Genomic DNA, 23,486 nt, shown 5'->3' with positions numbered 1-23,486 from the left:
TCATCTAGGCTGGAGTACAGTGGTGCGATTGTAGCTCACTCTAACTTCAAAGTTCTGGGCTCAAGCCGTCTTCTCTCCTCGGTTTCCCAAATCACTGGGATTACAGGTGTGAGCCACCACACCTGGCTAATTTTTAAATTTTTTTGTAGAGACAGCGTCTCACTGTATTGCTCAGGCTGGTTTTGAATTCCCAGCCTCAAATGATCTTCCTGCCCTGGCCTGTCAAATCGCTGGGGTTACAGGTGTGAGCTACCACCCCAGCGTTTGGTTTTTTAATTCTGCTTGTTTGTAGTGACATTCATCAAGAATAAATGACTTTAAAACAACAACGAAAAATCTTTAGGGGTTTTTACTCTTGGACAAGCATGCTTCTGTCTCTGAGCATTAGTTTTCTCATTTATCAGATAAAAGGGTTTGTAGTAAATCAATAATGTTCTGGTTGTGGATAGAAGTCTTGAGGGTTCCCTGAACATGATCCTTTGGTAGCATTGGATTGCTCTTGGCCATCCGAGGAATAGCTGTGTTTTATTTGTTTTTTACTTAAGATTTCACATATGCGTTCATTTGAAATGTTTCTATTGCCACAAAGAAACAAAATCCCTGGCTCAGAGTTTTAAGGGGACTTACGGTTCTAATGCTACTCAGGCTTTGGTTAAGTAGTAAACAAACTACAGCTTGTTTTTAAGTTCAGTGAAGATCTTCAACCTACAGCCCCTCTGTTTTACAAATGAGTAAGATCCGTGTCTTCTGTTCAAATTATTTTTCCAAAGAAAGCCAAATGCGTCATAAGCTGGTGTGGCTGTGAAATATGGTTTCAGTTAACACTGAGATTGTTGAGTAGCTACAGGGAAACTGAAAATTTACATTCTAAGGCAAATGTGTTAACCTAAGAGGAATAAAATTAAGTAGACTGTGTATTAGCTCCTCATGGTTTGGCAGGAATTCAGTGTTAATGGTGGAAAACCCGCAGGAGCTTAATGTGGTAGGTAAGGAAGGTTTATGTTAGTTCTTTCCCCGATTGTCCCAGTCGCTGTGCATTGCCGTCTCAGGTCAGCTTCTAGCCACGACTACCTAAAAGTTGTCTGAGGGAGGCTGTGCACTGGGTGATCTTGTGAGGCAGGCAGACATCTATTGTGCCAAGATCTTGTGGGCCCAGTTTGAGAATGGGTTTTCCGTTTTAGTCACTTTACACCTCCTTTGCAGGAATGTAGCTTTTGAAATAGAAGCAAAGTGTTGCAAAACCTTTGACATTCTGTTCTTTAGCACTTCCTCCTCAGCCTGAAGATCTCAGCTTTTGCTTGGGCATTACAACACCCCATGGTACCTGAACCTCAAGTAAGCTCTATTAGGTTTTCATATCTGCCTGTGTATGATGGTGACTTTTTTTTTTTTTTCTGAGACAGAGTTTCACTCTTGTTGCCTAGGCTGGAGTGGAGTGGCACAATCTTGGCTCACCACAACCTCCGCCCCCCGGGTTCAATCGATTTCTTCTGTCTCAGCCTCCCGAGTAGCTGGGATTATAGGCATGTACCACCACACCCAGCTAATTTTGTATTTTTAGTAGAGATAGGGTTTCTCCATGTTGGTCAGGCTGGTCTCTTAACTCCCGACCTCAGGTGATCTGCCTGCCTCGGCCTCCCAAAGTGCTGGGATTGCAGGCGTGAGCCACCGTGCCCAGCCTCGATGATGACTTATGAGTCAATTTGACTGGGCCTCAGATGCCCAGATATTTGGTTAAACATTCTGGATGTGTCTGTGAGGGTGTTTCTGGATGAGATTCGGTAGACTGAGTGAAGGTGACTGCCTCCCCAGGGTGGGTAAGCCTCATCCACGGGAGACTGAATAGAGAAGGAGGCTGAGCAGGAGAGTGTTCCTTTCTCCACCTGACCGTGCTTGAGATGGGGCATAGGTGTTCTTTGCCCTCTAGTCTCGAGGCTCCGACTAGAGCTTAACACCGTCAGTTCTCCTGATTCTCAGACCTCCCAACTACAGGTCATGGGACTTCTCAGCCTACATAATCCTGTGAGCCAATTCCTTGTAATAACTCTCTTTATGTGTAATCTATTGGTTCCGTTTATCTCTGGAGAGCCCAGATACTGCAGCAGTAATAGAGTCACTTTTTCCCAGAGATAGGTTTTATCTTGGAGGATTCTTATATTGATCTTTCCCATATCTCTGTTTCACAAACAGTTCCTACAATGTAGAGTGCTAATAACTGGTTTGTGAGTACCCCTTAGATACACTGGGATGAGCAATAAGGTCAGTGCTGTCACTTAACCGTCTGTTGATTGTCAGGCCTTTGTGTGGAAGCAAGGAAATTCATCTAGCAAGCATAACAGAGGCAAAGCCTGGAAGTGTAAGGTGGATGGGTTTTCGGCTAGCAAGAGCTACAGAGCTACTCAGCTACTCTGTTTTCGGCTAGCAAGAGCTACTCAGCCTCTAGCTTAAACTGAGTTATAAACATATGGAACTAGTGTAGACCTTGAAATCTTTTCTGGTCGAATCCTCTTTGTAGGGGTACCTAGGCAAAATCATGTCGTTTCACTGCCAGTCCCATAGCGACTTCAGTTAAGGTATAGACCTATATAAAATGTTTTATCCCTTAAAAAGCATCATCACCCATTTGCCTGTGGAATCCTCCCTACAACCCTAAGAGGTGGAGAGGAAGCTTTTCTTACAGATAAGGATGGAAATTGTACAGATGAACAAATTTGTTTCTAAAGCTAAGTAGAAGCAAGAGTACCAAGGAGTCAGATTTTTCCAGCCCCCAAATCCTTGGCATAAGTGTATAAAAAGTAAGCACAGCTGTTCTTGGGGTTTCTTAGCCTGTTGCCTCCTCCCCATGTTAAAATTCTGGCCTTTATTCTTCGAAGATAATCTCTGTACCCGGTTGAGGATTCAACATCTAGGTATCCTCTTTGGGAAGCGTTCTTTAAGCCCTCATATAATGGGTTAGATTCCTGATCATCTCTAGCCCCTTATTTTGTGTTGAGAGTTTCTTTTGATTATGAAGTCATACATACTCATTGGTTCAAAACTTAAAATACAGCAAACCATAGTCAAAGTCCTCTATACCCCCCCATCCCACTTGGAGGATGAAGTCTTGACTATTCCTATGACATCACACATATATTGCCATTTTCCTGTCTGCTTATCTAGGGTTTCCTTAAACCAAACTTGAAGTAGGGAGACTATCTTGGTCATCTTTGCATCTCTAGCAGTTGGGCTGGTGCAGGTGCTTGGGAAATGAATCTGTGCTAAGATCACCAGCCTCTGAACAGGCCTTATGTACCAAGGTCTGTGTCCAGATTGGCATGACCTCTGAGTTAACAGTCCTTTATTTAGATCTTCAGGACTGAATTCTCTGCCACAGATAGATTTGCCTTCTGGAAAAAGGCACCTCTCCTCTAGAGCAGCAGCTGTCAGCCTATAAATCCTGTTTTGAAAATTGGAATTTTAGTTAAATTACAGGGACAGAGTGTGATTGTATATAACTTAATTAACATATTGAAATAGGGATGTGAATAAGACTACTTTAGGCATTACTGAAAAGCAACCAAGCATTTAATGTTTTTATTTATATTTGTGCCTGCCAAACTGGCACCAGCCCCATCAAGATGTCTATGGTGCACTTAACTGTGCAGAAGGTGTGGAGCCTTTACATTTCTCCCCCTGGACTTGGCACCATGTTTGCATGTTTTGCCAGTTATCTTAAAGTGGGATTTTAAATCTATTGTAAAACAAAAATAAACTTTATGGTACTTAATGCCACTGAAATATACACTTAAACATGGTGAAAAGGGTAATTGTTATATATATTTTACCACAGTAATTTATATAGGAATACTTTCTATAACTTTATGCGAATAAATTTGAAAACCCGGAGGGGAAATTCTGCTGGCAGTGTTGAACTATGGGTCAGTTTGTTCTAGGCAACAGATAGACTTTCCTGTGTGAAGATTAAACATGAAAAAGGCTAAGGAGGAGGGACAAGGGAAAAGAAAAGTGGAAACTTTAAGGGTTCCTGCTAACTCTTCCCAAGGAATTGGAAGGAATGTTTACTAAATGTTCCATTCCCTTTTAAGCTCTCCTCCCCCAACACAGTTAACCAAGCAAACTGTTATTTATTCTTTATAATAAGATCCCTCACTGTCACAGTTTTTCTTAACCTCCTCAAGTCTTATCACCCCCTACTTCCCACCATGACCCCCAAAATGGAAGTGATTATATGAAGACCTGAAGGATTACTTAAATCTCAATGAGTATTGAGTGCCTTCTGGGAGTAGGGAGTGAGATGGGGTGAGAGTTACTGGTCAAACAAACCTGAAGTACTTTGGAAGGTTTGGTTTGGGGCATTTCTAATTGTTGATGTTACCTGGACCCCACTCCAGTGGGAGAGCCTGAGGGTGGAGATTAGAAGAGAATCTGAAGCCGGGCGCGGTGGCTCATGCCTGTAATCCCAGCACTTTGGGAGGCTGAGACGGGCGGATCACAAGGTCAGGAGATTGAGACCATCCTGGCGAATACGGTGAAACCCCGTCTCTACTAAAAATACAAAAAATTAGCCAGGCGCGGTGGCGGGCGCCTGTAGTCCAGCTACTCAGGAGGCTGAGGCAGGAGAATGGCGTGAACCTGGGAGGCAGAGCTTGCAGTGAGCCGAGATCGCGCCACTGCACTCCAGCCTGGGGCACAGAGCAAGACTCCGTCTCGGAAAAAAAAAAAAAAGCAGAATCTGTTTAGCTAGATTAGGATCCAATGAGAGCTTCTGCCCCAACTGTCCTGTTCAGAAAGCCACTCCTCCTCTAATATGGAATAGCTGTTGCAGTTGATTTTGAAAAAAATGTCAAAAATACACAAAGCAAAGAGACTCAGTGTAAAAGATACACTCTCCTACCTACTTTCAACGGTTAGCATTTTTCTGTATTTGCTTTATCTCTTCTTTCGATTAAGCTACTACAAAGTAAATTAGACCTCATGATACTTCACCTGTAAATGCTCTGAAGTCCTTTAATCTAGAATGTGGTCCCTCCTTTCCTTTTTCTGTCATTATCTTTACTTTTGGAAAGATCAAGCCAGTTGTCCTAACAGAGTGTTCCACATTATAGGTTTGTCTTGGTGCATCTTTTGATGTTTAATGTATTTCTCCATCCCCACTCTTTCTTGTGAAGTGGAAGTTAGGTCTAAAGGCTTGAGTACATTTAGCTTTCATATATATATTATATATATGAATATAATATATATGTGAATATAATATATACAATATAATATATACTATATAATATATACAATATATTATAGACACAATTATATTGTATATAATATATACAGTATTATATATTATACAATATTATATATAATATTGTATATATAATATATATTTTATATATGTATATTTTTTTGAGATGGAGTCTCTGTCGCCCAGGCTGGAGTGCAGTGGCGCAATCTCGGCGCACTGCAAACTCCACCTTCCGAGTTCACGCCATTCTCCTGCCTCAGCCTCCCAAATATCGGGACTGCGCCTGGCTAATTTTTTTTTGTTGTAGTTTTAGTAGAGATGAGGTTTCACCGTGTTAGCCAGGGTGGTCTCAATCTCATGATCTCGTGATCCGCCCACCTCAGCCTCCCAAAGTGCTGGGATTACAGGCGTGAGCCACTGCACCCGGCCTAGCTTATATATTTTTAACAAGAATACTTCATTAGGTACCTCATGATGTCTGATTGTTCCAATTAGAGACAGTAAGTTTAATCATGGTATTAAGGTAGTCACAGCCATATCACTGCATTGTAAAGATACTTTTCTTTGCCCTACACCCATTCCTGTGTGATTAGGAAGTGCTCTGTGGGGTAATACTCTGGCGCCATGTGGATCTTTAAGTTTCCCACCCATCTTTCACCTATGGTATCACTGATCTTTACCTGAATCCCTTCATTAAAGATGGCAAAATTATTTTTTATTTCAATCATTTTAAATATATTCCTTCTACTGGCATTCACATGTTAGATTCCCCCCTGCTTTTCAACTAATGCAATTCCTACTTAAAAGACAGGATACATTGTCTTCCTCTACCTACCTGTTTTCAGAGTGAGGAGTTATTGTTAGAAGTATTCATTCATCTTTAATGAAATTGTTTTGTTCATCACATTATTTCAGGAGAGCAAGCAACAAGTGAGCAAAATAATCTGGGCCTGGCAGGATTACAGAGGTCAAAAGGGAGGACAGATGACAAGCTGTGAGCTGTGCCACAGAGATGGCAGCCTTCTCCCTCCCATTTAGCTGGGCTGGAAATGAGCTCCCTGTGACTCCTCTCTGTCCTTCCCCGGCTCCTCCCAGTCACCTCAGTGTGAGTGATGAGTAGTGCAGTGACAGCCTTGACCACATACCACATTTCTGTCCTGTAATAGCTTTGCTACCCACAACTTTCTCACTGTGCCAAAATCAGTGCCTGTCCAGTACCCTCGCCTTTTCTACCTCTCCTCTACCAGCGATACTGTGTTTAAGTCGAGTGGCCTTCCTGTCCTTCCTCACCATCCCTGCTTCTCATACTTACCCATACTCTTACTGAATTAACTTACCATTACTCTTGCTAATTCAACTCAAGTAATACAATTAAACACCTCCTAAAATGAAGAAACCCCTTAAATCTTCAGTTAACCTCTTTGTCTTAGTTCCTTTGGGCTGTTGTCACAAAATATCTTAGACTGGATAATTTGTAAACAACAGAAGTTTATTGCCCACAGTTTGGAGGCTGAAAAAGTCCAAGATCAGGGCTCCTATAGATTCACTGTCTAGTGAGGGTCACACTTCTGGATGGTTCCTTTTATGTGTCCTCACATGATGGAAGGGGCGAGGTGGCTCCCTGCAGCCACTTTCCTAAGGGCCCTAGTCCCATTCACAAGGTCCCTACCCTTCCTGACTTAATCACTCCCCTAAAGGCCGTACCCCCTCTTTTTTTTTTTTTTTGAGATGGAGTTTCTCTCTTGTCGCCCGGGTTGGAGTGCAATGGCGCAATTTTGGCTCACTGCAACCTCCACCTCCCAGGTTAAAGTGATTCTCCTACCTCAGCCTCCAGAGTAGCTGGGATTACAGGCGCGTGCCACCACTCTGGGCTAATTTTTGTTATTTTTAGTAGAGACGGAGTTCCACCATGTTGACCAGGCTGGTGTCAAACTCCTGACCTCAGGTGATTCACCCGCCTCAGCCTCCCAGAGTGCTGGGATTATAGGCATGAGCCACTGCACCTGGCCAGGCATCACCTCTTAATACTCTCACCTTGGGCCTTAGGCTCCAACATACAAATTTTGCAGGGACATTAACATTCAGACCAGAGCAGCCCCTCTACTTAGATGTGCACTAATGTAAAAATTAACACGAACTCTGATGTGCTTCACTGAATACAGGGACTCAAACATGGCACCCTCAACATATAAAATCAGTATGTTTGCCAAATTGCATCTCTCCAGAGGACAGAATCTGAACCAGTCACAGTAAGTTTCAAACAGTGAAACCAAGTAAATACCAGTTATGCAACAATAAATTAGGACACCCAAGAAGTCCTGGGTAACCACTGTCTTGGGAAACAGAAGACGGGTCTTTCACTAGGGCAGAAGGCATAAAATTGGACTAAATTTATTGTATGGTTCTTTTCGGGGTTCATGATTTTAAAATCAACTACCAAGAAGCTTTGAAAATAAAAATCAAAAGTCAACCATGATTTTCTTGAGGGAAGAGAAAGCAGCTCCTGAACCAAAGATCACTGTCTACACTGGCAGAGCACATCCTATAGGAATGATCATACGTTTTTGTTTGTTTGTTTCTTTATTTTTTATTTTTTATAGAGATGGCAGAGCAGATCCCATAGGAATGGTTATGTGTGTTTGTTTTTCTTTATTTTTTGCTTTTTAGAGATGGAGTTTCACCAGGTTACCCAGGCTGATTTTGAACTCCTAGACTCAGGTATTCCACCTGCCTCAGCCTCCCCAAAGTCCTGGGATTACAGACATGAGCCATCGTGCTTGGTCTGGGTCATATGTTTAACTCTCTGAGGAACTGCCAGACTGTTTTCCAAAATGACTGCACCACTTTACATTCCCACCAGCAGTGTAGAAGAGTTCTAATTTCTCCACATGCTCGTCAAAACTCATTATCTGTTTGGTTTATTTTTATTTTTATTTTATTCTAGTGGTCCTAGTTGGTATGAAGTGGATCCTCCTTTCTTTTTTTTTTTTTTTTTTTTTTTTTTTTTGAGACGGAGTCTCGCTTTGTCGCCCAGGCTGGAGTGCAGTGGCCGGATCTCAGCTCACTGCAAGCTCCGCCTCCCGGGTTTACGCCATTCTCCTGCCTCAGCCTCTCGAGTAGCTGGGACTACAGGCGCCCACCACCTCGCCCGGCTAGTTTTTTGTATTTTTTTTTAGTAGAGACGGGGTTTCACCATATTAGCCAGGATGGTCTCGATCTCCTGACCTTGTGATCCGCCCGTCTCGGCCTCCCAAAGTGCTGGGATTACAGGCTTGAGCCACCGCGCCCGGCCGGATCCTCCTTTCTTTTGACCAACACTAGGGTCTGATTTGCCCTGATACCATCTCTTGCTGCAGCCTTCATGCCTAGTACATGATGCTGCTTCACCCTGCTGCGTGTTGGCATTCAGATTTGACTTAAAATCCGAGGGCTCAGCCTCTGCTCTGAATTGTCCCTTCAGTCAGGTGTTTGCAGCTAATGTCCTGAGGAGTTGCTGGGTTTGAGTCACAGAATACAAGAGGGATGCCCCTTGTGGGATCTGGGGGTCGGAAAAGTGTGGCAAGGCAGGTTTAAGATAGAAGAGGAAGTCAGGTGTAGCAAGCAAACACATAGACCTGGGCTGTGGGACCCTCGGAAGGGATGTGGGGCCAAGATCTTAGAGGGCCTGAGGAATTAGCCCAAGCAGCTTTGGCTTTCAGTAGCTGCTCCTGTGTGTAGCAAAGCAAGCAGGAGTAGAGTGAAGGGAGCCTGGGGTAAGGAAGTAAATCAGGAGTCAAGAAGTAATAATGCAACTAGGATTGTGGAAATGTAAAGAGGTTAGGGAAAGATTTGTATGGCTAGGGGTAAACCAGATGTGATAGTTGGGGTAAAGGGACATAGGAAGTGGTTTTGGGTATGAGAACAGGAGAAGGTGTTTCTCTTGGGAAGGACGGATGGGGTAAGTGGAAGGTTTCTGTCTAATGGGACTTCAGGTGCTAACACAACACAAGGCAGACATTTGCAGCAGAGAATTAAGAAAAGCTGAAGCTGGAATCCAGATTCAGCAATCGTGAATGCAGTGAGAACTGAGGCAGTGCGGAGTGGCTGCTTCTTCCATGTCATCCCCTCAGATATTTGCAGCCTCCTGGCCTCTGACTATACCTTTTTTTTTTTTTTTTTTTTTTTTTTTTTAAAGAACAGCTTCATTGATTGAAATATAATTGCCATACATATTGAAACTATATACTTTGAGTTTTGACATATGTACGTATGAATACATACCATTCACAAATGGTATGTATTGTGTGAAACCATCACCACAATCAAGGGAATGAACAAATCCATTGCCCTGAAGTATCCCAGTATTTCTTTGTAATTCGCCCTCCTGCCTGCTGCCCTTCCTTACCCCTCTCCAGGTAACCACTGATCTGCTTTCTAGTTTGCATTTTCTGGTATTTTGTATAAGTGGAATCTGTATATATCCTTTATATACTGTGTATTTATTGGGTGGGGGAGTATCAGGCCTCATTCGACATTATTATTTTATCTGTGCTGTATGTATCTGTAGTTCATTCCTTTTTGTGGCTCAGTGGTATTTCATGGTATAGCTATATCACAATTTGATTAGCTTTTCTGTTGATAGACATTTGGATTGATTCACATTTCTGGCTGTTACAACAAAAGTTTCTGTGAACACTGGTGCACAAGTCTCTTGTCTAGATCTGTGTTTTCATTTCCCTTGGGTAGGTAGCTGTTTCGGAGGGGAATGGTTGGGGCATATGGTAGGCATATGCTTTAACTTTGTTTAAAAAGTTGAAATACTTAATACATCATAAAATTCCCCTATATAAAATGTGCGTTTTTTGTTTTGTTTTGTTTTATTTTGTTTTGTTTAGTTTTTGAAGACAGGGTCTCATTCTGTTGCCCAGGCTGGAGTGCAATAGTGTGACCACAGCTCACTGCTCCTTCATCCTCCCAGGCTCAGGTGATCCTTCCACCTCAGCCCCACGAGTAGCTGGAACTAAGGGCACACGCCACCACACCTGGCTAATTTTTTTTTTTTTTTTTTTGGATAGAGACAGTGTCTCACTTTGTTGTCTAGGCTGCTCTCAAACTCCCAGCTTCAGCCTTCCTGCCTTAGCTTCCCAAAGTACTGGGATTACAGGCATGAGACACTTCGCCCAAAGTGTACAGTTCAAATATTCACAAGGTTATACAACTGTCACCATCTAATTACAGAACCTTTTCTTTTCCCCTTTCCTTTCCTTTTCCTTTTCCTTTTCCTTTCCCTTTCTTTTCCTTTCCTTTCCTTTTTTTATTTTAAGGAAACAGAGTCTCACTCTCATGGAGCTGGGACTACAGGTGTACACCACCACACCCAGCTGATTTTTGTGTTTTTTGTAGAGACAGGATCTTGCCATGTTGCCCAGGATTTCCTCAAACCCTGGGCTCAAGTGATTTGCCTGTCTCAGCTTCCCAGAGTGCTAGGATTACAGGCATGAGCCACCGCACCCAGCCCAGAACATTTTCATCACCCCAAAGTATATATCTAACTTTTAAAATGGTTTTTCCATTTCACATTCTCACCAGCAGTATACGGGAGTTCCATCTGCTCCATGTCCTTGCTAACACAGCATGGTCATTTAAAAATTTTTTAGCCTTTCTAACAGGTGTGTGATGGTGTCTCATTATGTTTTTAATTTGTGTTTCCCTAAAGAGTAGCAGTGTTGAACAGACATCTTTTCACCTGCTTATTCTTTGGTGAAGTATCTGTTAGATCTTTTGCCCACTTATTTTATTGGGTTGGTTTTTTTCTTACTGTGTTTGAGAGTTCTTTGTATATTCTGAATACAAGTCTTCTTGTCAGATATGTGATTTCCAAATATCTTCTCTTAGTCTGTGTCTTTCCATTCTATTAATAGTGTTTTTGGAAGAGCAGAAGCTCTTAGTGTTGATGCAGTCCAATTTGTCAGTCCTTCTAGGGATAGTTCTTTTTGATATGATATCTGTTAAAAGACAAAATTACAACACATTTAAAGATCTTAGTTGGCTTTTATTTGCAGTTCGTGAATCAGGGCAGCCTCCGTTATACAAAATAGGATGAAAACTCCCAGTGGGCAGTTGTAGAAGAATGGACTTTGTAAGGTGGGAACAAGGAAACAATAATTGAAAGATAACTGATTGGTTAACTTCAGGTTACTTTTTTGTAAGGATTAAAGGAGAGGGTAGTTCCTTATCATGCCTGCTAAAACCGGCTTGTTTGGATATTCTGTCTCTCTTGATTTTTTAGAAGGTCAGATAAACAATTTACTTTTGTTTTTTCTTTTTCTTTTTCTTTTTTTTTTTTGAGACGGAGTCTCACTCTGTCACCCAGGCTGGAGTACAGTGGCGCAATCTCGGCTCACTGCAACCTCTGCCTCCCAGGTTCAAGCTGTTCTCCTGCCTCAGCCTCCCGAGTAGCTGGGACTACAGGCGCCTGCCACCACACCTGGCTAATTTTTGTATTTTTAGTAGAGATGGGATTTCACCATGTTGGCCAGGCTGGTCTTGAACTCCTGACCTTGTGATCCGCCCACCTCGGTCTACCAAAGTGCTGGGATTATAGTAATGAAATGAGTAAGGGCTATAACTTGAGTCTTGAGATGTTTGAAGAGTATATGTTAATCCTAGTAAAATGCCTCAGAATTGTTTAGACCAACACCATATAGTAGAACTGTCCAATATAGCAGCTATGACTGAGAGACTGTATTTGATATCGTGCAATTTTCCTTTAAATAGCCACCGGTGACTAGTAACTGTTGTATTGGACAGTTCAGGTTTAAACTAGTTTTCTCAATTTTTTTTCATTATTGTACCTCTCTTTTACCTCCAAGCCTAAATTTTTAGACCTTTTCTTCCTAACGTCTCCCCTGCTTCAATGAAATTTTAATACCATGGATATACTGTGCATACATTGTGGCTACTAGAGGGCTGCAGATCCATGTTAGTTATCACTTCTGTTAGGAATGTGTGGTCTAGACTAATCAGGGGTTGGCATCATAGTGAAGCCTAACCAACTGTTGTTATATTTCTTGGGCAGTTAAAATCACTGAAGGCTAATCATACTTACCATGAGTATTATTCAGAACTGAGGAAGTTTTTGGAGTTTTGGAAGTTTATAAAATACTCAGTCATCCTGTTTTTCTTCATATGTGACATTCTTTTTTTTTTTTTTTTTTTTGAGACGGAGTCTTACTCTGTCACCCAGGCTGGAGTGCAGTGGCCGGATCTCAGCTCACTGCAAGCTCCGCCTCCCGGGTTTACGCCATTCTCCTGCCTCAGCCTCCCGAGTAGCTGGGACTACAGGCGCCCACCACCTCGCCCGGCTAGTTTTTTTTTTTGTATTTTTTAGTAGAGACGGGGTTTCACTGTGTTAGCCAGGATGGTCTCGATCTCCTGACCTTGTGATCCGCCCGTCTCGGCCTCCCAAAGTGCTGGGATTACAGGCTTGAGCCACCGCGCCCGGCCCCATATGTGACATTCTTAAAGCATCAACCTGTTTTAGTAATAGATAGTACTTGTACAAAGATACAGACATTTAAAGAAATATAAGGAGCCTAATTCAGCCAGAGGTAGGCAGCCAGGAAGTTAAGGCATCTAGAAGCCATGTTGCATGCAGAGGAGTTGAGAGAACCAGAGATGTGCAGTTTTGGTGATCAAGAGACTGGGTGTCTCCAAATAATGTAGGATATCACATGGGAGAAGGATTAGATTGGTACTTTGCTGCCTCACAGAAGAAGGCAGGGAGGAGAATACACAGAGAAAGAATCTAGTTCCCTGCATCATTTTGCAGCTAGAATAGTTTGAAGATGGAACACTGCATAGGAGGAAGTTAATCATTATTGAAAGTGTTTGGGCAGAAACCAGGTGATGTTTCAGTGTTGTGGACCACGTATATTGATGAATATAGAGTTGAAATAAAATTGACTTTTAAAGATGCATTGTGGGGCTGGGCACAGTGGCTCACGCCTATAATCCCAGCACTTTGGGAGGCCGAGGCGGGGAGATTACCTGAGGTTAGGAGTTCGAGACCAGTCTGGCCAACATGATGAAACCCCGTCTCTACTAAAAATACAAAAATTTGCTGGCATGGTGGTGGGGATCTGTAATCCCAGCTACAGCTACTCGGGAGGCTGAGGCAGAAGAATCACTTGAGCCCGGGAGGCAGAGGTTGCAGTGAGCCGAAATCATTCCACTGCACACTCCAGCCTGGGTAACAAAGTAAGACTGTCTCAAAAAAAAAAAAAAAAAAAAAATTCATTGTGGCTGAGTTTCAGGCGCTTTGGTTTTGTTCTACAACTGGCCTCACCATTTCTAAATAACACAGAATTGTAGACCATAAGAGGTCCATTACCTGATGCATGCCGCAATGCTGAGACACTGGGTTGTAGCAGAGAAAGAGTTGTGTGTGTGTTGGGGGTGGGGGGTGGGGGGTGGGTGTTGGAGACAGGATCTCGCTCTGTTATCCAGACTGGAGTATAGTGGCAAGATCATAGTTCACTGCAGCCTTGAACTCCTAGGCCCAGGACATTCTCCTGCCTCAAACTCCTGAATAGCTGGGACTACAGGCACAATACTATGCTTGGCTAATTTTTTTTTTTTTTTTGGAGACAGTCTCACTCTTGCCAGGCTGGAGTGCAATGGTGCAATCTCGGCTCACTGCAACCTCCACCTCCCGGGTTCAAGCGACTCTCCAGCCTCAGCCTCCCAAGTAGCTGAGATTACAGTCGCATGCCACTACGCCCAGCTAATTTTTTTGTATTTTAGTAGAGATGGGGTTTCACCATGTTGGTCAGGCTGGTCTCGAACTCCTGACCTCAGGTGATCCGCCCACCTCAGCCTCCCAAAGTGCTGGGATTACAGGCGTGAGCCACCGCGCCCGGCTTTGGCTAATTTTTTATTTTTTGTAAAGACGGGGTCTTGCTATATTGCCCAGGTTGGTCTCAAAACTCCTGTCTCCCAAATTGTTGGGATTACAGGGGTGCTACCGTGCCCAGCCGAGAAAGAGGTTTAATCATAGGGCCACCACATGAGCAGATAGGAGAGAACTGCACATCCATTTCCCTAGGGAGTTTGGGGCTGGGGTTTCTAAGGGTTTTAAGTGGGCCGAAGTGTGGAGATTGTTGATTGGTCAAAGAGTGCAGAGTGAAGTCATGGGACAGGGAGAGAAGCTGTGTTATGCTGTTCATGTTCCTCCATGGGGATCTTCAAACTGGTTGCTGGAATTGGGGTCTGATACACATCTTAAGCGATCCTTAAATAAAAGCCTTATGATTCTAATGTCAGAGATACTGCCTATAGGAACAGTGGGGATGCAAATTTTTACACAGTCTTACGACCCTGATGTTAGAAATCCTATCTCTAGGAACAATGGGGATGCAAAACGTCAGACTTGTAGCAACAAGGAAAGGGGCCAAAGTACACTCTGATTAATGCTTTGTTGTAACTACATTTCTATCTAGAACCCAGCAGGCCTTTTTTGTCAACTCTGTGGAGGCGGTTTCAGAATTGTGTAGATGCCCTTGTCCAGGAAGGAATTGTGAAGTAACTAGTGGAATATAGCCACTGAGGTTTCCAGTTTAACACTTACAAAGCCACAGGACACAATCATGTACTTACTAGCTTATAGAGAACTGAGATGGCCTCCTTTTGAAGTAAGAAAGTATTTGCAGTTTTGTCTGTAGGTCATCCCCAGCACCTAGCTCAGTAATGGACACTTCGTGGCACTCAGCAAGTGTTTGAACTGGATTTGGTGTGTTTACCCCCTAGCTCATGGTCAGTGACTACTGCTTCTGAATTTAAAATGGCAACACATGATCAGCTTTAAGTGGGGCCCAGAAAGAGGCTGTTAGGACATGGGATATTTTAGCATGACGTGGATAGGATCATGAGTGGTAACCCATGTTCTTAGGGCCTATGTGCCTATGTGGTCACTGCAAAACAGTGAAAGTGGAGGCAAGAATTCAAATTGGTATATGGGAGTGAGCCACTTAGTGACCCAGTGCCCATGTTTCAGTGCTGCTTTATTTTTCTTCTAACAAAGGGCATTTTTGCCCTTTGTAATAATTGGTATTGGCCAATTAGGACTTCACAAAGGTCTCTGTGACCTTATCTTCCTCAAATGACAGGGGTCTTATGCTAAATATGACTCTCCACTGCCCTGTTAACATATGATGCAGTACACCAATGCAGATCACACTGCAGTTTTAGGTAGTATATAGCTGAATGTATAATTTGTATTAGAAATACAACAAGACATTAGACACGTATCTGCACTGACATGGATATAGCAAAAATCTAGAAGTTAGTGTGAGAGACTACAATAGTGAGATTTGGAAGATGGAATAATACTTGTTGATTAAGTACATATTTTTCATTTAAGTTAGAAAAGCCCTCATAACAAAGCCACTCATATTTCATGTGTCAAATGGAATGCTAGGAGCTTTCTGTGCATTATCTCATTTGTGGAGGATTCTCATTTTTCACATGGAAGCAGAGGGGCATTTCAGTTCACACAGCTGCCACATGGGGTAGTTTATCCCTGTAATCCCAGCACTTTGGGAGGCTGAGGTGGGAAAGAATGCATGAACCCAGGAATTTGAGACTAGCCTGGGCAATGTAGAGAGACCTCATTTCTACCATAATATTTTTTCAAAAAAGAAAATCTGGGCATGGTAGCGTGTGCCTATAGTCCCAGCTACTCAAGAGGCCAAGGGTGGGAGGATCTCCTGAGCCCCGGAGGTCGAGGCTGCAGTGATCACGCTCCACTGCACTCCAGTCTGGGAAGCAGGGAGAGACCTTGTCTCAAAAAACAAAAAACAGTTCATGCAGCTGAATGTATCTGAGGTGGGATTGAAAACCCATGGTTGTGGCTGGGCACGGTGGCTCACTGTTATCCCAGCACTTTGGGAGGCCGAGGCGCCGGATCACCTGAGGCCAGAAGTTGGAGACCAACCTGGGCAACGTGGTGAAACCCCGTCTCTACCAAAATACAAAAATTAGTTGGGTGCTGGCACGTGCCTATAATATAATCCCAACTCCTCAGGTGGCTGAGACAGGAGAATCCCTTGAACTTGGGAAGCAGAGGTTGCAGTGAGCCAAGATCGCACCACTGCACTCCAGCCTGGGTGACAGAGCAAGACTCCATCTCAAAAACAAAACCCATGGTTGCGATCCTAAAACCGGAGGGTTGGCTTTCCATTATCTTGTTTTGGCGATTTCTAGCCATCTTTCTTTTCCCAGTGTTCAGTATAATCAGCAGTCTTCCTGAGCATTTGGGAGCATATCCTTCTGGTTGCTACAATGGGGACCATGATCTCAAGTTCCTTAAGCATCTTTGAATGGGACAAAATAGAATCTGGCCTGCTACCTTGCACATAACTAGCTGTGGAGCCTTAGACAAGTTGTGTAAATCTTGAATTCTCAGGAAGAGACTGCCATTTAAGCCCTAGCTGAATGGACAAACACTGCACATGCCAGAACCATTTTCCCTCATGGTTCATCCAGGCTGATGCCCACACGGATGGAAATGCTTGCTGTCTTCCTCCCTGTGCCCTTTTCCCAGCCTCACAAGCAGCGTGCGAGGTTACCTTTGATAGTGCCACATAGGCTCCATGGGCTAGCTCTAAGGGACAGCACTGTATTCATTGCACAAAGGCCTGCTGTGACCAGTAGTAACAGCAAAAGTGACTGTACCTTCTGATACTTAGACACCCCTTCTTGTGACACACATCAGCATGCCTCTGTTGTCCATGGTAGGCTCTAGTAAGATGCAGGGCTGTCAGCAGAATTTACTGAAACCTGGAAATAGGGGGATGGGGGAAGTGCCCAGGCATTTTTTATGTCTTGTATAATCTCTCGAGATTTTGTTTACTCTCTTCAACTGTTTATTACCAAAGTATCACAGGTCACCAGCGTGAGGAAGTATGTCTATACCTTTTAAGTAAGAGTCCAGGTAACATTTATTGTTGTTGGTACTTCAGAGAATACTCCTTGGCCAGAATTGTCAGCCCACTTTTTCCTGCTTAGTGGTACCTGTGAGGTTTCATAATGGGCAAGAGGCTCAAAGTCTTCATTTGAATAAGAGAGTGTCTTGTGCTAAGAATCTGCAGCCCTCAGTGGAACCTAAAAGAAGGCACTTTCACAGAGGCAGTGACCCAAAAATGTTTATCTAAACAGAGATAGACTGGCATTCCCCATCGTCTCTTCCTTGGCCTCTGGGCGTGTCCACTGTCCCTGCACCATTGTTTACCAAGCCCTTGCACCACAGGCGCTACTGGGAATAGGAATTTGGGGATGAAGGAGAAAATACCTTCAAGGAGAATTTCTCCCCGCCCCCGTAACACACACCTCCCACCTGCCCTGTCCTCCTCCTGCCCTACCCCCACTTGGATGAGAGGCAGAGACACAGGTAATCATGATTCAAGTATGATTTTTTTTTCTTTTTTTTTCTTTTGGAGACAGAGTCTTACTCTGTCTCCGAGGCTGGAGTGCAGTGGCGCGATCTCGGCTCACTGCAAGCTCCGCCTCCCGGGTTCACGCCATTCTGCTGCCTCACCCTCCCCAGCAGCTGGGACTACAGGCGCAGGCCACCACGCTCGGCTAATTTTTGTATTTTTAGTAGAGATGGGGTTTCACCGTGTTAGCCAGGATGGTCTCGATCTCCTGACCTTGTGATCCACCCGCCTTGGCCTCCCAAAGTGCTGGGATTACAGGCATGAGCCACTATGCCTGGCCTCAAGTATGATTTTTAAAAAGGTGTCTGGGCCCCAGATGCTCTTGGGTTTGAGGGAGATGAGCAGGTTCCTGGGCAGAAAGGGCATTACATTAGGGGGTCAGGTAGGACCCTGTGGGAGGAATGGCAGGCCCACTTGAGACAAGCCGTGTGATGGCTGGGAACGAGGTGTATTCTGGAGAAGGACTGGAAGGGTAGACTAGATATCTCCCTCACCTGGCTGCTTTTATGTGCCCGCTCAGGTCTCTAGCCTTGGTGGATCTATGTCTTCAGGCCCTGTTCCTGCATCCCAACCGTTTCATTGGCCTGCCAAGATAACTTACTGCGCCACCCCCCTGATGCTTAGCTGCTCTCTGTACCTGACCCATCAATCTTGCTCTTTCTCATTTCAGTCATTTAACATTTTCCAGCATGCTTTCTAGGAACTTCTTTGAAGCTTGTTAAGGGATTGATAACCAGTAAATGTTTTGACCAGTTATTTTTAACATGCTGAACACTTGTTTTTAGGGGTTGCACATTCAGCTGTTTAGTCTTGCCTTTGAAAACATTCAATATTTCTGCTGGTGTACTTTGCCATGATTATGTCATCTGGGCCTCCAGACAGCAGACCTCTAGATGGCAGGTCCAGCCATCTGCTTTCCGTGTCTGGTGAATGCACATAACATTCCCAATTTAGCACAGGCGTCTAGATAGACTTCAGCCATAAAATCCTAGCACAAATTAATATTCCCTCAGTTAACAATGAAGCTTAAATATAACTAAATACCAGTGTATCTTTAAAAATAGATTTGGTTGAGGGTCATCTCAAACAGCATGTCTAAAATCAAACACAATTCCACCCCAAGAAACACCTTACTGTTTTTCAGACTTCCCTGATCTAAGAAATCCTCTTGGTCCCATGAGACATAAACCCAGGCGACTTCCTTGGCGTTTTCCCGCATTTCCCATACCCATCCCAATCCAATCCATCACTAGATGCCATCCACCTTTACTTTGTCCCCATTCCCTTCTGCTTTCACACTGGTCTAGTGCAGTCCTCTCTTGCCTGAAGGTGGCAGCAGCATCCTCACTGTCCACCGCAGGGTCTCCTCCCCTCCCCACTGCAGGCAGGCAGGACGCTGGCTCTGCAGGATGAACACTGCTGCTTAGAAATCTCAAGTCAGGCTTCTCATTACTGTGTGGTTTCGGGACCTTAGTACAGCCCACTGTGTCCTGCGTGATCTGACCCAGGTACCTCATTTTCATATGTTCTTTAAGGAAAATTGTTTGCTCCCTTTTCGCCCTTCACATCCAGGTTCAATTTTTCTCAGAGGAATCCTTCCCTAATTTTCCCAACTAAGGTAATTACCCTTAAAGTAAACTTAACATGTCTTGATCACAGTAGTAGTTTACTTTTTGCATTTGGTATGATTTCTTCTTGTAGTCTCGTATCTACTTCTGCCCTTGGTATATGTTTGATTAATATAGTAAGATTAATAACACAATGATTAGTAGTCCTGGGGCTTAAGAGTTCTACTCATGGCATAATTTTTTGTTTGTTTTTTTGAGACAGTCTTGCTCTGTCGCCCAGGCTGGAGTGCAGTGATGCAATCCCAGCTCACTGAAACCTCCACCTCCTAGGTTCTAGTGATTCTTCTGTCTCAGCCTCCCTGGTAGCTGGGATTACCAAATACTGGAGTGGAACTTCTTAACTCTGTAGAAGAGAGAACAGAATTAAATTTTTGCATCTGGGCACAGTGGTGCATACCTATAGTACCAGCCACTCAGGAGGCTGAGGCAGGAGGATCGCTTGAGTCACAGGAATTCTGGGTTTTAGTGCATTATACCAATTGGGTATCTGCTTTAACTTCAGCATTAGTGCAGTGACCCCTCAGAAGCAGGGGACCACCAGGTTGCCCAAGGAGGGTGAACCGGCCCGGGTAGCAAATAGAGCAGATCAAATAACTCTCCTATGCTGATCAGTAGTGGGATTGCACCTGTAAAAAGCCACTGCACTCCAGCCTGGACAACATAGTGAAACCCGTCTCTTGAAAATAAAAAAAATTAAGAGAATTTTTTAGGCTGGGCACGGTGGCTTACACCTGTAATCCCAGCACTTTGGGAGGCTGAGCCGGGCAGATCACTTGAATTTAGGAGTTCTAGACCATCCTGGCCAAAATGGTGAAACCCCATCTCTACTAAAAATACAGGCCGGGTGCGATGGCTCACACTTGTAATCCCAGCACTTTGGGAGGCGAGGTGGGCGGATTACAAGGTCAGGAGATCGAGACCATCCTGGCTAACACGGTGAAACACTGTCTGTACTAAAAATACAGAAAAAATTAGCTGGGTATGGTGGCGGGCACCTGTAGTCCCAGCTACTTGGGAGGCTGAGGCAGGAGAATGGCATGAATCTGGAGGTGGAGCTTGCAGTGAGCCAAGATCACACCACTGCCCTCCAGCCTGGGCGACAGAGTGAGACTCCATCAAAAAAAAAAAAAAAAAAAAAAAAGGCATGGTGGCCCATGCTTGTAGTCCTAGCTACTCGGGAAACTGAGGCAGAATTGCCTGAACCCTGGAGGGGGAAGTTGCAGTGAACCTAGATTGCGCCACTGTACTCCAGCCTGAGACAGAGCAAGACTGTCTCAAAAAAAAAAAAAAAAAAAAAAAAAAAAGTGTTTTAAGATATTTGGTCAGCTCCTTGATGTGCTTCTCTCACTAGATATTTTAATTGTAATGAAAGTGTTTATCCTGCCCCCCTAGATCCTTAATGTTTCTTTTCGAAGGCTTCTATCTTTTCCTACTGGGTTTCCTCCTAGAGGTGGTAATTCTAAATGGAACAACAGACTGATAGCCTACTTCCTGAGTGCCCCCAAATGACTTCATTATTCCACAAAAATGGCTTGGCCAGAGCCGTCCACTCATCCCCTTCCTTGTCAGACTACTAGTCTTTCTATTCCTGCCCCCTCCCCAGAATGAGTCTTTTTAGAAACCAAGTGACTGCTGATGAGTTTCTTTTTTTTCATCTGTTAGATGAGGATTCTCATTGTATCCCTATAGGCTTGGTTTGTTGGAAGAGTAAACAGATTGCCCCAGTAAAGTCTGTAGTACAGTGCCTGGCACAAAGCGCATTCGGTAATGATGTCTTGCTGTTTCAGGGACTCTTCACTATTCAGGCCCTAATTTGATTCCTCAGTTTGGGAAGCTGAAAAGAGTCTGCCTACAACAGACACTGCTATTCTGCTTGACGTCCAGTGCAGTAGTATTATGTGACTTTCGATGCCTCATTTTCACCTGCTGTCCTCATTTTCACCATAGCAGTCCTTTGCCCTTCCCCTCGGTCTCTCCTCATGACCTTCTCTAAAACTTTATGAGCAAATATTGCTTGCCTACTTCACTCTGAGCCTTGAAGTCTATCAGTTTTGAGGGCAGGATGACTGCTGGGTCTTCTCTCATTGTCATATACAGAGCATGAAGTCTTGGAAGAAAATGAGGTGTAGAGAGACATTTACCCATGTTCCGTGCTGGTGAAAGTGTGGAATGTTACTTTGGAATCTGCTCAGAAGCCTGATACTTCCAAACTCCGTATCCCTATGATGCTTCCTTCCCAGTGCTATATTTAGATCATATGTGCAGTAAGTCACATTCTAGTAGGCAGGGTAGGCAAAGACCATCAGCAGACTGAGAAGCACATGGATGAAATGTATTCTACTAATCCAAGAAATGCTGAGTGATTAAAACATTTGTGAGTCTGATCAGATTATGCTGACAGTCTACATGTAGGTTCATCTCATCATAATTTAAAAACAATGCATACTTAGCAGCAAGGGAAAATTTGAGATTATCCATGTGCTGAATATCGTGCAACCTTAACAACATGGTAACATATTTAATGTAGAAAAAATAAGATGCAAAGTTATACATGATATATATAACCTCAACTATTTGAAGGAAAACTGGAAAGACATACACTCTAATAGCAATTGCTTCTGGGAGATGGAATTGTCAGTAGCTTTTTGTCTTCATTCTTTAGTACCTTCCTGAGTTTTCTACAATTTGATACCATAATTAGGGTGGTAACAGTGCAAGGGAGCAGAAGAGCCAACTGTGGTTAGGACCCAGCTGTTGTAGGCAGGCAACTTGGAAACACCAAGCAACTAAAAATGTTAACAAGCTATAGAACATTAATTGGTTTAACTGCCATGGCTTTGTTGAACCTTTAGCATTTGTTCAGATATCTAATGCTATTGCAGTTTTGGATCAGGCACAACACGTAAATCAGAACAGTAGCTGTAAACTCTTCACATCATTGGTTTCCAAACTTGATGTGTATGCCTGAATTGCCATAAAAGACTTGTTAAAAGTCCCAGCCCTCACGAGCCAGAATCCTTTGGGTGAGAGCTGGTATTGCAAAATGGCATGGTAGGACTTGGACTGACACTCCTGTTAATTCCAGCTCAGCCACTTAGTTGCTGTCTGACCGTGGATGTGATAAACACCTGGTTCAGTTTCATCTCCTGCATTTTATACTGTTGTTTTGATGACTTTGCAGATATAGTAATCCTCTTTGTCTGCAGTCAGTCGTGGTCTGAAAATGTTAAATGGAAAATTCTAGAAATACTATTCTTAAGTTTCTTTTTGTTCATCTGCTTTTTGAGACAGAGGGTTGTTCTGTCACCCAGGCTGAAGGGCAGTGGAGCGATCATAGCTCACTGGAGCCTTAAACTCCTGGGCTCAAGCCATCTTCCCACCTCGGCCTGCCAAGTAGCTGGGACTCACAGGAGTGTACCACCACGCCCACGTAATGTATTAAATATTTGGTAGAGACTGGGTTTCAATATGTTGCACAGGTTGGTCTCAAACTCCTGGCCTTAAGCAGTCTTCCTGCCTCAGCCTCCCAAAGTTCTGGGATTATAGGCATGAGCTACTGTACCCTGCCATAATTTTTAAATTGTGTGCTGTTTGGATTAGCTTGATGAAAGCTTGTGCTATCCCACCCAGGAAGTGAATCATCGCTTTGTCCAGGGTTTCTACACCATAGATGCTACCTGCCCGTTAGTCACTTAGTAGCTGTCTTGGTTATCAAGTCGACGTTGCAATGCTTGTGTTCAAGTAACTCATATTTGACTTAATAATGGTCCCAAAGCACAAGATGCTAGCAATTCGGTTATGCCAAAGAGAAACTCTTAAAGTGAAAAGGTAAAAATTGTTGACTTAATAAGGAAAGTGAAAAAATCGTATGCTGAGGTTGCTAAAATCTGTGAGAACATATTTTCTATCCTTGAAATTGTGAAGAAGGAAAAAGAAAGTCATGCTAGTTTTGCTGTGGTACCTCACACTGCAAAAGGTAAAACGCACAGTGTATGATGAGTGCTTACTTACAAAGGAAAAGGCATTAAATTTGTAGGTGGAAGACATGAACATCATCAATGTGTCCTGAAGGGTGACAAGTTTGGTACTTGCTGTGTTTCAGGCATTCGCTGGGGGTCTTGGGGCCTATCCCCCATGGATAAGTGGGGA

General features: G+C 43.7%; 1 protein-coding gene across 4 annotated transcripts in view; it reads left to right on the top strand.

Moving 5' to 3' along the window:
- The window catches only part of RAB7A (RAB7A, member RAS oncogene family), an 86,982-nt gene that overhangs the window by 37,438 nt on the left and 26,058 nt on the right, over positions 1 to 23,486 (top strand). For 2 of the 4 annotated variants that reach the window (XM_065539079.1, XM_065539080.1), the window contains exon 2: positions 22,629 to 22,767. The exons of the other annotated variants lie outside the window; for them this stretch is intronic. The gene's annotated coding sequence lies outside the window, so the exon portion shown is untranslated. The remainder of the gene's footprint in view (positions 1 to 22,628; positions 22,768 to 23,486) is intronic. 4 annotated transcript variants of the gene reach the window in all.

Source organism: Macaca fascicularis, chromosome 2 (assembly GCF_037993035.2).
Source record: "Macaca fascicularis isolate 582-1 chromosome 2, T2T-MFA8v1.1".
Classification (NCBI taxonomy): domain Eukaryota; kingdom Metazoa; phylum Chordata; class Mammalia; order Primates; family Cercopithecidae; genus Macaca; species Macaca fascicularis.
This window is presented reverse-complemented; position numbering and strand designations above follow the sequence as displayed.